This window comes from Varanus komodoensis, unplaced genomic scaffold (assembly GCF_004798865.1).
Source record: "Varanus komodoensis strain SLA01 unplaced genomic scaffold, ASM479886v1 scaffold2, whole genome shotgun sequence".
Taxonomy (NCBI): Eukaryota; Metazoa; Chordata; class Lepidosauria; order Squamata; family Varanidae; genus Varanus; species Varanus komodoensis.
Window position 1 is genome coordinate 14081509 of NW_025335568.1, and position 11388 is coordinate 14092896.

Here is an 11388-nt window from a genome sequence, read left to right on the forward strand (position 1 = left end):
GCACCCCCAGACAAGAGTCCACCATCTCCCAAGGCAGCCTGTTTCACCACTGAACAGCTTATTGGTTAGATGTTTCTCTTAAACTCTAGGAGAAATTTGCTTCTCTACACTTTTCACCCATTGGCTCAAGTCCTGCCCTCTGCAGCAACAGAGAGTATATCTCTGCTTCACCTTCTACATTATTCCCCATCAAATATTTGAAGACCGCTGGGTTATATTAGGGTCAGCAACATAGTGCATTTTAGATGTTTTGGACTATAATTCCATTAGCCTCAGACTGCAAGGGCAATAGAAGGGAATTATGGGCACTGTAGTTCAGAACACCTGGGAGGCACCAGGTTTCCTTTACCTGAATTAGATGACTTGGGGAAGTCTTTGAACATTACCTGTAACATGAATTCCTTGAAACATACACAGAAGATAAAAGGTTAATGTCATGATGATCACTGTGCAAATTTATTGTCAAAGAAACCTGGAACATATGGCCTGAAGTTTATGAATTGAGCTTCTGTTTTTGGCTATTTTCTCTTTCCCCGCTCCCCAGCATCTATCCCCTCCAGTGTAATAAGTCAGAATTAATTTTTCAACCTCACCAAAGCCTGTTAAAGGCTTTCTGCTTTTTCTATAATCTTGAGGTTTGCTGATTACTTCCATTAACTGCTGGCTAATTAATGTAATTTCCATGTAAAAGAAGTGCTTCCTTGGGGAAAGATACCCAGATTGCACATGACGTAGTGAAGAACTGCATGGCTGTTTTGGAGTGGGGGGTGGATCGGAATTATCTGGAACAGCTTATAGAACAGTTCTTCATAAAATAGGGCAAAATAAAGGTGATGGAAGTAGTCTATACTGACTTATTTTAGACAGGTGCAGAGAGAAGCAGGCTGGCATCTTTCTAATCAGAGCAGAAGTGCATATGAGAGACGCAGTGTTCTGATATTGGTCCTATTTGTGGGTAAACAAAGAAGGGATTTCCCAGAAAGTTGCTTACCTGGGTTTTGAACTTTAGATGCTATGATAACAAAAGATGGCACGATCAGCCACAGTGAAGGTAACATCTCTATGGACATCCTTTCCACACATATATTGAACGTACCAAGGGAGCAGCAGTGAGTAGGACTGCATCCACTGGTCCCAACTCTCACTTTTCTCCATCTGTTCAGTGTAAAAGAGTTTGCACAGTTGTAGATCCTTCCATGAAAATGGGGGTTTCCACACTTTCAGGATTCCCGATCATGTGGAAGAATCTTCACACATGCAACTGTACACATAGTTAAATGGACACGTTTTCATTTCTACTGAATGCACACAGATGGGGGGTACAGTCAGCAGACATCACTCTGCTTCACTGTGCTTTCAGTATTTGCATAGAGAGAACCTCTGGAGTGCGTGTCCATAGCAACCGCATCTTCCAAATTTATGTTTACTTATAGCGTTTTTCTTTTTGATTTTTCTGCTTATTTGGGCAATCCTAATAAAATTATTTCCATTAGTCTGATCAGTGTGTGGGAAAAGTAACATGAATTATTACAAATTATTATTAATAATAAACTATTTAAGCCAGTCTTTCCCAGCCTGGTGCCTTACAAATGCTTTGGACTTCAACTCTCAGCAGTCACCATGGGAAATTGTCAGGAATACTGGGTGTTGTCATCCAAAACATCTGGACAGAGGAAGGTTGTAGGGAAGCTGTTTTATGTGCTATCTAGTCAGAGCTGTATTTTTCCTACATCATTTTGCAACCAAGAAGCATACAGGTAGAGTTAAAAATGCAGTCTCACAGGTAAGCAGCCCTCATGCCCTAACACACCTGTTACTGTAGAAACACAGCAAGCTGCCTTACTGGTATCCCTCTCTCAATGTTATCTCCGAGGTACAGAGAAAGTCAACATGGAGGGAAGTAGGACAATGACATCAGTGGGTCCAATGGAGGGGCAATCTGGCAATTTTACCCCACTGAAAACTTGTTTCCCACTCCTGCTCTACCCAGAGTAGCAGAGGTTCACCAGAATTCCAGGAAGCACCACTTGAATGTACCTGGACTGAAACTGGGCCTTCTCCATGCAAACTACATCAAGTGGTTTGCACTCTATCACCAAGTTACAGGCAAAGACTACATATCTCATGTGCTGGGTGCTGTCCTTTTCCCAAGAATAGTGGCACACACAGCAATCTCTCTCAACTCAAGTTGTTGCCAGGGTCAAGCTCAGAACCAGCTATTGTTTAGTTTAATAAGATTGGCAAGATTGCTCCTAGTGGGGTAGGAAAACAAGTCTGCAGTTCTACCAATACCACCATTGTCTCTTCAGGGTCATATGACTTTCTTCTTAGAATTGCTTACTTTATTCCTTGGCAGATGCATCCAGCCCATCACTGAAATTCAAATTGTATGGCAAACAATGAGCTTCATGAATCATTTATCCCAACTCTCAATTCATCATCCTATGGGTCGCCATTCATCATTGCAAAGCTACTGCCTCCCAAGATAATGCATGCCATCTCTTCACAAGGTTAACACTTTCCCAGGAAAACAGATTCTGATAAATACCCTTTTAAACTGGATGCAGACATTTGGAATTGTCTTCTGCTGGGCTAAGACCAGACCATTTGGTTGTGCTATGGCAGAACTGGGAGGATAATGCAAGTGCTCCAGTTTTCTCTCTGGGGCCTTGGAGAGCCCTATAAGCAGAGCCCTATTGTAATCCCTGTCTGTCTGTCTGTCTAGACAGCTTATATACTGCCCCCTTCGCATAAGCCTTGGGTGGTTTACAATCATTAAAATCCCGCATATAAATTCATAGAATACATAAAATACATAAAATAGTGGAAACAGCCAGGTCAGTTTAAAATCAATAAATAAACCTTAACAATTAAAATAGCGTTTAAATAAAAAGATCTTGGTCTGGCGCCGAAAAGCAAATAACGACGGTGCCAGGCGGACCTCTCTGGGGAGCGCATTCCATACGCGGGGCGCCACCGCAGAGAAGGCCCTCCACTGAGTACTCACCCTCCTAATATCCTTCATGGAGGGTTCCTGAAGAAGGGCCTCAGCCGCCGATTTCAAGGGGCGGGGGGGCATATATGGATGCAGGCGCTCCTTTAGGTAACCAGGACCTAAGCCGTCCAGGGCTTTGTAGGTGATAACCAGCACCTTGAATTGGGCCTGGACTTCAATGGGAAGCCAGTGGAGCTGACGGAGGACTGGGGTTATATGAGAACAATGCCCAGCCCCCGTCAGTAGCCTGGCAGCTCTGTTTTGCACCAATTGAAGTATCCGGACCGTCTTCAAGGGCAGCCCCACGTAGAGCGCGTTACAGAAGTCTAATCGGGAAGTGACCAATGCATGTGTCACTGTTGCCAGGCAGTCATTCTCCAGGTAGGAACGCAGCTGATGGATCAGCCAAAGCTGAAGGAAAGCGCTCCTCACCACCGCTGTTACTTGAGCTTCCAACGATAGCTCTGGGTCGAGGAGCACTCCCAAGCTGTGGACCCTGTCCTTAAGAGGGAGTGCAACCCCATTCATGACAAGGTCAAAGTCCCCCATCCCAAAGCCCGATCCACCTACCAACAGGACCTCCGTCTTGTCTGGATTGAGCTTCAGTTTATTGGCCCTCATCCAGCCCATTACCTCGGCCAGGCACCGGTTCAGTACAGCCACTGCCTCACCTGGATTGGTAGAGAACGAGAGGAAGAGCTGGGTATCATCAGAGTACTGATAATTCCGCAGCCCACACCTCCTGATGACCTCTCCCAGCGGTTTCATGTAGATGTTAAATAGCATGGGGGACAAAATGGATCCCTGCGGAACTCCATGGCATAGGTGCCATGGTGCAGAGCCATAGTCCCCCAGCACAACCTTCTGGAGTCGGCCATTGAGATTGCTCTTCAAGCCAGCTAACTCATGAGCTTCAGGAACCATACGGAATAGGACAGGAAGAGTTGTGCTACGCTTCCAACAAAAACTGAATTAAGTTGATTCTAGATGGTATCTGATGAATGAATGCAGCATTTCTCAACATGGTGCCCTCCAGCTATATTGAACTACAACTCTCATCCTCCCCAGCTAGCATGGTCACATCTAGGGGGCTCTAGATTGGGGAAGAATTGTCTAAAAAGTCCCTGTAATTTAAGAGAGAATGTGTGATAGGTGAAGAAGCTCTCTATGTGTTTAAACTAGTAGGATTAAAAATTACTACTGCCTGAGAATAAGTATTAAGACAACCCAGATTCAGGCTGGACATCAGGAAAAGCCTCCTCACTGTCAGAGCAATACGACAGAGGAACCAGCTGCCTAGGGAGGTGGTGGGCTCTCCCACACTGGAGACATTCAGAAAGAAACTGGATGGCCATCTGAGCAGGATGATGACCTGCAACAGCACAGGGTTGGATCCGATGGCCTTCATGGCCCCTTCCAACTCTACTGTTCTAAGATTCTAAGAAAATCTGTATATTTATGTTCAATAGTCTGGTATGTTCCTTGACTAAGAAATATGTTAAGATGCTCAGTGACCCACTGAGGAAAGGAAAAGGAAATGAAAGACAGAATCAGCACTAGCAGAGCATTCAAACACAGGCCCAGGGAAAAAAAAGGGGCCAACAGTTTCTAGCTTGTTGGTCCCCTTTATTTCCTGAGCTGGTTGTTCAGCTATGCTTTCTTGGGCCATTCCTAGGGAAAAAAAGGCAGTTTGATTGTCTTCTTTCTAACAGAGAAATGTGCAGATGTAGCATTTCCCATAGGGTAAAACTGATGAAGATGCAACAAAGACAAGGGAAGGAGCGTACCCACTAGCCGAGAAGAATACTTTAGCACTGCAGAAAGAGAATATCGTTTGCTAGCCATCTGCAATGCTTGCAGCAGCAAATTTTAGCAAGGTATATTTCAGAAAGGCTGAGCAACACAGACCATTGTTGAAAGGGAACCTGAAGAACTGGATTCTGTCCTGTCTCTGCTACCTGCTAATTAGGTGATTTTGGATATCTCACTTAAATCAGACTTCCTATTTCGAAAGCAGAGCCGGGGCAGCTGCTAGGTAAGCTGTGGTGAGGCTGAATTTCAAAAACACATGTAGGCAACAGAAATGCTTCAAAATCACCCCTCCCAGATTAGTGGCACTTTTAACCATCTTTCCCAATCTTTGCCTCCATCCTGTAAATGTATCTTGGTTTTCTTCTGTAAACTGAGAATAAATGACAGTGCTCAACCTCACGGAGCTGCTTTGAAGATAAAAATCAATAATGTTTGCAAAATGCTCAGCTGCTCATTACTTTTATGTCGGTGAAGTTAATAAAATCGCTATTGAGTGAACAGCTCATTTGGGAGCCTAACAGAAGATTTTAAAATCCTAACATAGGACAACTTTGACCCTACCTATATATTACATAACTTTATTTTTACTAACTTGTGAATACTGGAATGGTCTAAGTGAAGAGATACAGATAAGAAGAAAGCCACGTTCAAACCCAAGCTTAGACCCAAGTCTACTTGAGTCCTGTGGGGAATTGATATTTATAGGCTATTTGCAACATCATTTATGTTTTGAAAACAGATGTGGGAAAAACAACCAGTTGAAAATGACGACTCCGCAGTGTTAGGAAGAACTGTTCTGGCTGCCTCCTTGCCAAGATGTTACTGGTCTGGACAGATACATATCTTTTGGGCCTACTTCTAGAACCTGTGGATTTAAAAGCCAGCGAGCAATTCCGTTCCACCCATATGTACTGTCAGATTCGAGCTGTCATTGCACACGCATGCACATCTAGGCATCGCATGGGAAGCTATGGCCATATCTGCAGAATTGCATGCATGAGACACAAGGAGTGCCAGCAGCTGTATTTGAAGGGGAAGCTGCCTTGTAGCACGCTGGACCGTGTGTCCATGTTCCATTTTCCATTTATGGAAAGAAGAACCCATCCACAAAGAAAAAAGTGTTGCAGCTGGTCAGAACGCTCAATCCAGGCTGTCAAAATTTGGTTGAAAGGAAGGCAGCAACCATGTGATACAAAAGTGTACTGTGGCCACTTTGTGAAACTTTTAGAGTGGTCTGCACAAGCCAGAATGCACCAAGCAGACCACAGCTCAGCTAGCCAGATAGTCAAGTCTCAAGAGACCTGCCACATGCATGGATGATCTATGCCTCCTGCAGGGTTTGCTGCCTCTGATTCAGTCCCTAGCGGTACATCAGGTAAGGTGGGTGAGCTGCATTCAGCATAGTGGACCCCAATGCATGGACAAGGCATGTGAGGCTGACTTGACATCATCGTCGTTGTCAAAGCTATTAAAATCAGGTGTTGCTTCCCAATGCAAAAATCTGTCTCAAGGTCACTCACACAAATAGCACTACCTGCAATTTATGTAACAGATTAATTATAACAAAATATCAGGTAACCAAAATCTCAACGTGGGATTTGTACTGGTGGATTGCTGAGATCCATTTATTCACTGTTACGCTCTGTGGATCCTCTTCTCCAGTGCCCATACTGAAGGACCAAGAGTTTAAACTGTCCTTTGCTCACCACCCCGCCTTCGGCTCTCGTACAGTCACGTACGTCTCTGTACTGATCAAGTGAGATGTCTGTTCAATTTAAAATTCATTTTAATTCTCCTTCTGCTCCTCTGCGCTCAGCAACCTGCTCCCTATAAAGCAAGACTAAAAAGAGGCTACGGGCAGGAAAATGGAGAGCAAACAGTCCCAGTGTTTGGATTTACATAAAGCTATGTAAATAGCTTTATTTATTTTGCGCCCCCCCCCCCCAAAAAAAAGCCTAGATCTACTTTTTAATCTGAGACCAGTAAGGTAAAAGATGAACAGCCTTTCTATCAATACTGTAAGGGTCACAGAATTACCAGAGGCAGGCTTTTGCAAATATGACACCCCAATATGTTTGACTACAACTCCCATCTCCCTCAGCCAGCATGGAAGAGCTGTGGAACAAAAGTCGTTCACAGAGTTTGGAATAGTAGTGGGGGGGGATTAAGCGTGTATATGCTGTTTATATAAGTGCCCTATTTAAATTTTTTGTCCATTGCTGTCCCTATCAGTGCTTTCCATTATTGGTCACTGATTAGTGGGCTAAGACTTGCTCAGTGGCACCACAAGGATATGGTTGTATTTTAAGAGAAATGCAGGAAATGTATGGTAGGGAAGAAAGAGAAAGGAAGCGAGTGAGAATATGCTGCTACAAATGTGCAGCAGTCCTACATTCACTGAACTATCAAGCCTTCTCTAAAAGAAATCCTAGAATTTTATGTTAGGGCAGCTGCCAAGGGCCAAATGAAACTTTCTTGTCATCATGTTTAGAGAAGCTGAGTGTGATAGATTTCTTTACTGTAGTGTAAGCCGGTGTAGTTGAACTCTGCCTGGAACTGGAGAGAGGTTAAACTTTTCTCCCCCGCCATCTATTTTTATCCTAAAATTCTACACTCCAGTCAAGCTTCCACTGACTCCATAGTTGTGTGTGTGTAATTTGGGGAAAAAAACAAGTGCTCCACGGTACTGATCCAAGTCAGGCCCATGCATGCTTTCCACTTGAGTAAGAAAATCTACTGCAGATGGTTGCTCTACATATGAATAGAACATTCCATTTGTCTCTAAGGATTCTGCTGAGAAATACTGCTGCTCTGAAGTACAATTCCCTAGGTGAGGAATGCTAGATAAAGGTTTGAGGGCAGAGTCCTCTGTCTGTCCTTGAGTGAATTCTTCTACATGATCAGGACCCCCAACTGTGGAGGGCTCATGATCATGTGGAGAAGCTGCAAGGACTCCTCAAGGCGCAGGGGTGGAGGCAAAGCACACTTCCCTTCCCTTTAAATGCATGGTGCCTCTTCACGCGAGGAAGATGCCTCCTTTCCTTTGAGCCAGCCATACACACCTTTGCAGAACACGGCAGCAGCAACTAGAGCAGACCACTTAAGCCAAGTGGAGTGGATGGCTCAGCAGGGGCTTGATAAACCTGCTAATCTGGCTCACTGCAACTGGAAAACGGGAGTTGTCAAACACCGGGCAAGCCACAACCTGCTTAGTGGCTCTTACATTGCACAGGCATGTGCTACAGGTAAAATACTGTTCCTGAAAAGAATCACTCTGCTTTTTTTCCACCAGCACTTGACCTCCTATAAAGATATCATCCTTCACTGCTTCCATGGAAAACAAACTCCAATTAATATTCCATCCATTAAAAATATACTATGGGAAGGCATTACAGGTCCATCTATCAGAAATTTGTCTGCTGCCAGCACTGAATTCGTCAGGCTTCTAAAATATGATAGATGGACAACTATTGATGCATGATTTTACACATTTTCTACCTCACTGACTGACCTTACTGGAAAGAAATCAGATAGGTGTTCCAGGGAAGATTCAATTTGAAATGGTTCATTTGTAGTTTAGTGCAGGTGCTAAACATTCTGTGAAAATACAGCATCCTTTGCTGCTAGGCATCAACATATGACATGAATATTAGCAAAATCTAAGAATTATCTCCACCTTTTATACCCTGAAGCAATATGATGCAATGCAGATAAAGGTAAATGTGCTCCAGTAATATTGAGATCAGTAGGATATTCAGCCTCAAATCCTCATTCAACTTGAAATAATAATAATCTAAGTTACCACTCTACAATCCTGCAAGGTAGGTATCTCCAGATTGCCAAAGGGAAACTGAGGGAAGATCTGGATCAATACCTTCCATGTTAAAGTCCACTCATGTACCTAATCCTACACACAGGAAATGAGGTGACTTTTCAGTATGCTAAGGAGCAAGACAGCAGTACTTTAAATGTGTGTTTAATAACTACATTTTTTAAAACTCTAGAGTAGCCACTGGAGCAATGTGTTCTGGACTAAATCATGCAAGAACTACACAGATTGAAGGCTCCTGTTTCCCACCAGGGGGATGAAAACAGTGATGAAGGGAACAGACAGGCAAAAGTATTGTCCATATCTGGGTTGGGGAATGACGAGCTGGGAAGCCAAGCCTGGCCCGTCTGAGATCCCAATCCAGTTCCCCAGCTGTCCCTAAACGGCCACACACCCCTTCTCCTAATTACCATTTGGTGATTTTCTAGTCAGAACAGTTTTGTACAGGGACAGAACAGCTTTGAATCTCTCTGATGAAAGGAGACATCACTAATCGACAGAAAAGGTCACACCTAGGCAGAAGCAGCTGATGGGGCAGCAAAGTGACAACAGGGGATGGGGCTTAGGGCCATATTTGTATGCATTTCCTAAGAATTATGGCTTCTCCCATTCTATTCATCCCTGAGATGGAGTTCCTAAATGCTGGGGATCAGCAAACTAAGGGAGAATCTGAGAAGAAAACCAGCAGGTAATACTGGCCTTGCAGCAGGTTTCTCAAGTCAGCCTGCTACACACAGGAAAACAATCAAAACTATCTGCACTTGTGATGACTGCATTGCATCCTTTCTCTTACCACATGCCAGAACAAGGTTAACAGCATAGGCGTTCCCATGATATACACAGGTGATTATATGCAGTCTTAACCTGTTAGGACTTCAGCACAAGACTCAACTGAAAAAAAAATACCCCCACCCCAGCAAAATTCATATGCCAATGCTTCAACAAGCACCCTGGAGAATCTACACTTCTTTTATTCATGGCAATTCTCCATGAGCTCCACGTAGCGTTTTAACACTAACTGTCCATTGCAAGGACAATTGTATTTACATCTTACTTACTCAGACTGTGTGACAAATTGTAGGGTTCACAGACCAGACTTCCATACCATAGTTTTCGAAGGAAGCAGTTAAGACATTAAGCTACATATATTACATGGATGTCTTCATTTTACAGGCACAGTATTAGCTTCACATTGTAATCCATAATCTTTTTCAGTTAGGTCTTACTAATTTGATCGATTACCTCAATAAACTTAGCTCTGATGCATTGCTAAACTGGTCAGCTGTTAAGTACTTCTTTGTGGAGCTTCACTATTGCAGGTATTATCTTGCTTATTTGTGAGTGTGAGGCATTCAAGGTTTCCACATACATTTCCCCATTTTTATTGGAAACAGTGTTCCAAAACTCCTGGACAAACTTTCCAACCTGATCTTTAAAATCTTCCATATTTTGTCTTTCCCCTCCTTTTTCTGTTAGCTCCTGAGAGACACCTACCTGTGACCTTTTTATCAAGCTAAGGCTGATCTAAATGTCTTGATATCACCAAATTCCTACAAATTGAGAGACAGTGAAAACCTTCCCAGGAAAGGGAAGCACAGGTTAAGTGAATCTTCAAACAGTTCCATTCAAATGCTTGTACGTACTGGGACAAAATGTAAGCTAAATATGCTCATTCATCTTATTTTTTTGGTTTTTTCTGATGCAATCGAACCATAATTTGTATAAGAAGTTTTTCAATTCAACATTCTGCATAAAATTTGCATCACTGCCCTTATTCTTTTGGCTAAGACTGATCCAAATGTCTGATTGCCCACCCTGAACTTCTTCACATTCAGGGACAGTGAGGACACTTCCAAAGGAGTAGGAACTGAGGATCAGGTCAGAGTGGTGAAACTTCAGGTGCAGTGGGGATAATTTGTAAATTTACTGGTGAGAAAGCGTCTGAACGCTTTTTTCCTTCCTTCCACAATTTTCTTTTTTAAAAGTCTGCTAAAGGTAAAACCTGTGGCAAATAATAGTAACACAACCAACTGCTGTCTCACATTCTGGCCCTCACACTGAACTGGGATGTCCCACTAGAAAATGACATCCTGTTGTTCAGGAGTAATTAAGGGAAAAAAGTTGGCTGTTTCTATGGACCACATTGTAACTGAATGTTTACCAATTTTACTCCCCTGCTAAAAAATCAGCTGTTTTTCATCTATTCCTAGGAATGTCCCTGAAGGTTCAACAAAGGTAGGCAGTGACCAACCTCCAGTTCTCCAGCTTCAGTTACCTGAAATGTCTCTATCCTTTCTGGGTTTTGCCTATGCCTGAGACTGCCTCCATGAAGCCTGTGTAATGCTTTTTCTTTCTTCCTCAAACTTAACACTGTTGTGAAGCTTTTGCCACAGCACTGCATATACCCTGAAATTAGGCCTAACTATTAGCCTTTGTTTCCCTGGAGACCAAAACCAAGATCACTGCCGCTATGTATGGATTTGAAAGATGGGTGGTGAGGAAAGCTGACAGGAAGAAAATGGATGCCTCTGAAACATGATGCTGGAGGAGAGCTTTACAAATTCCCTGGACTGACAGAAAGATGAGGAAGTCGGTCCTAGACCAAATCAAGCCAGACCTTTCCCTAGTAGCAAAAAGGGCAATGCTGAGGCTGTCCTACTTCGGGCACACTGTGAGATGGCAGAACTCCCTGGGGAAGAGTATCAGAGGGATTGGCTCCATTAGAGAAGCCACAGACTTTAATTTGGAAGAG

At 43.4% G+C, this 11388-nt stretch overlaps 1 protein-coding gene across 1 annotated transcript in view; it reads right to left on the reverse strand.

Moving 5' to 3' along the window:
* The window catches only part of GPRIN3 (GPRIN family member 3), a 50079-nt gene that overhangs the window by 20313 nt on the left and 18378 nt on the right, over nt 1-11388 (reverse strand). The window lies entirely within an intron of this gene.